Below are 3,537 nucleotides of genomic sequence, written 5' to 3'. Positions count from 1 at the left end.
TGCTTAGAAAGTGATCTTTGCTTAAAGACCTACAATGAAGGGTTATCACCTACCTCTTAAGGCAAACCTTTTTCATTTTTAAATAGTTCTGATCACAAAAGTCCTAAACTTGCCTGTTTGCAACTTTTATACACTGTTTCTTCTACCTTTAGGGGACAAGTAGAAAATTCTTATCTATCAATCCATACTTCATGTGACAATTCTTCACATAATTGAAACCATTGGTCAGGTCATCTTACCTGAGTCCTATCTTCTTCAGGCAAAACATATTCAGTTCTTTCCACTGAAGTTCAAATGACATGGACTTTAAGTTCCTTTATCATACAATTGCACTCCTTTAGATGGCAATGCCTTAACCATATAGTGTTGTAAAAGTTATTAGGACCTCTTCCATCTTTATCAAGGGAAGTACTAACCTTTTCTTCTTTCATACAATACCACTCCTTTGGAGACTCCATTTAATCAAAGTCCTTCTTAAAATGTATTGACCAAAACTAAATATAATACTTCAGAGGGAGTTTTGACCAGGGATAAGTGCAAAAGGGCATCACCTCCTTATTCCTGGAAACCATCTCTCTCTTGATGCAAATAAACTTTTTTTTTTTTTTTTTTACTTTCACATTACACTAATGTTGTTAAATATTTGCCAGTAAACCCCCATATTACTGGGACATGCAACATGCATACTGGGACATATATATGGAACATGCAACATTTGTTGCATGAGCCAGAAGAAGTACAATAGATGGTTTTTGGAAATGTCTTCATCACTGTAGACTTCAGAACAGTGTAATAATAATTATAATGATAAAACATAAGCAACAATAATAATTGGCATTGATATAACAGTTTAAGTTTTGCCAGTGCTTTATATCCATCACCTCATTTAGACCCTACAATACCCCTCAGTGCTTTAAACTTAATCAGAGAAATGTTCTTATTATTCTCCATGAGAATGTCCTTTCCAAACTATCAAACTAAAGGACAACTCTTTTCATCTAGCTAATCAGCCAGTTTCAAATAGACTTCAATAAGTTATATAGTCTTGAAAGGGATTTAGCACCCTAAAAGAGTTAGCTGTAAAGAGAAGGGGGTGGGAAGCATAGTGGAGTTAGGAGAGATACCGTGGCATTGGGGGAAATAATCATGAGGCAGAGTGCCATGGTGGTCTGGCTCAAAGGTAGCAGCGATGGGGTAGCCCATAAATAGATTTCATAGGAAAATTTAACCTTAGAAACATGACTGGGATTTCTGATAGATCATGGCAAGGTAAGACTACTTAAGACTTCTGCAGAGGGTGGGTCTCAGGGTTTTGACATAACTTGATTAGATTTCAGATTAGAGGACCTCCCCAGAGGGTAGGACTATGAAACTAAACTGATTTCTACCAGTGCCTTCTCTCTGCTTGCCTCAGGGATCAATTCTTTAATTTCTTTTTGTCCAATATGCCATTTAGAACCTCATCATTTATTTTTCTTTATTTGTGTGAAAAGTGTTTTGTAATTGTGTTCATGTGGTTCCTGTAAATATCCTTGCATGTAGACTTCCAAGCCATTTATATTGTCTGCAGTTATTTTAAATGGAATTTCTTTTTTCTATCTCTTCATGATAGACTTTGTTGGTAATATATAAAATGCTGAGAAGTTATTTTATTATTTTTATATTGGGTTATTTTATAACGTGCGATTTTATTTAAGTTGTCACTTGTTTTGACTAGTTTTTCAATTGGTTCTCTAGGATTCTTTAAGCTTATTATAATATTGTCTGCAAAGAGAGAGTTTTTGTTTCCTCGTTGCCTATTCTAATTCTTTCTATTTCTTTTTTTCTTATTGCTAAAGCTAGTATTTCTACTACAATATGGAATAATCATGGTGATAATGGCATCTTTGTTTCACTCCTGATCTTATTGAGAAGTCTTTTAGTACATCCCCATTATCAATAACTCTTGTTGATAGTTTTAGATAGTACTTATTTTGAGGAAAGTTCTTTTTTGTTCCTGTGCTTTCTAGTATTTATGATTACAAATAGGTGTTATATTTTGTTAAAAGCTTTTTCTGCATCAGTTGAGAATCACATAATTTTTGTTGACTTTGTTAATGAGATAATCAGTTATATAGTTTTTCTAATATTGAACCAGACCTATACTTTTTGTATGAATCCCATCTACTCATGATATTTGATTTTTGTAAAATATTGTTTTAATATCCTTGCTAGCATTTTATTTAAAATGTTTGCATCAATATGCATTAGGGAAATTGACTTATACATTTCTTTGTTTTTTTCTTTTTCTGGTTTAAGAATCAGCACCATATTTGTGTTATTTTATAAGACACTCTGCTTATTTTTCAAAATTTTATATAATGCATAGAATTCACTTATGAATCTATCTGGTTCTTTGGGGATACACATATACACACATATAATTTATAGTTTGATTTCTTTTTAAAGATGGAGTTAGATATCTCATTTCCTCTACAGTTAATCTGGTCAGTTTGCATATATATATATCTGTGTGTGTATATGTGTGTGTGTATATATATATATATATATATATTCATTCATTTCATATAGAATGTCAAATTTATTGCCAAATAACTGAACAAAATAGTTGCATTGCTGTAATTTATCCTTCTTGGTGGAGCTTTCTGCCTTCTCTTTTTTGATACTGGTAATTTGATTCCTTCTTTCTTTTTAACAAAATCAAATTAATCAATGATGTATATTTTTATTATTTTTTAACTAAAATTGGCTTCTAGTTTTATTTATTAATTAGTTCAATGTTTTTCTTTCAATTTTATTAATTTCTGTTTTGATTTTTGGGATTTTCAATTTGGTATTTAATTGGGGATTAAAATTTGTTCCTTTTCTAGTTTTTCAATTGTAGATACAATTCACTGATATACTCTTTGTCAGTTTAAATGTTTAGATATTTAAATTTTCTCCTAAACATTGCTTTGACTACATTCCATGTTATTTCTTTGTTGTAATTCTCTTTAATTATTATTTCTATGATTTATTCTTTGATCCAATATTCTTTAACATTTGATTATTTAGTTCTAAATTATTTTTTAATCTGTGTTTCTATGGTCTTTTGCTGAATGTAATAGAGATTCTCTTGGCCTTGGAACTGTGACCAGGACTCCTACTCCTTTGCAGCCCAAAGTACTATTGCTCCTCTTAGCCCTTGTGGCTGCAAGTGCTAGTACTTCTTTCTGCCTCAGAATTGATACCAGAGATCCTATTTTCTTGTGAGCAATCAAGAGCACTCTTCTTCATTTTGGAACTGCAACCAGAGTCCTGTTCTCCTTTGGCAGCAAATGTTACTCTTTATTCTGGACCTGCATTTATTTCATGCAACAGAGTCCTGCACCCAGTGCTAGCAAAAGTTCTCCTATGATCGTTTTTGACCAGTTGTATGACATCTTCCCCCCTCCCTTGGCCCCCTTACCATCTTTGGGCTTAGAACTTCTGAAGGTATTGCTACTTCCAACACTCAACATTTGTGTTGCTCTATTGTGTGCTCTGAACTTAGCCCTA

At 32.5% G+C, this 3,537-nt stretch overlaps 1 non-coding gene across 1 annotated transcript; it reads right to left on the bottom strand.

Moving 5' to 3' along the window:
- Positions 1 to 306: 306 nt before the first annotated feature.
- On the bottom strand, positions 307 to 438 carry LOC111719542. The gene has a single exon (XR_002769649.1). It is a non-coding gene; the product is annotated as a U6atac minor spliceosomal RNA (small nuclear RNA).
- Between the last annotated feature and the right edge of the window lie 3,099 nt (positions 439 to 3,537).

This window comes from Sarcophilus harrisii, chromosome 1 (assembly GCF_902635505.1).
Source record: "Sarcophilus harrisii chromosome 1, mSarHar1.11, whole genome shotgun sequence".
Taxonomy (NCBI): Eukaryota; Metazoa; Chordata; class Mammalia; order Dasyuromorphia; family Dasyuridae; genus Sarcophilus; species Sarcophilus harrisii.
Note: the sequence above shows the minus strand (reverse complement) of the source record. Positions and strands in the feature narration are given on the sequence as shown.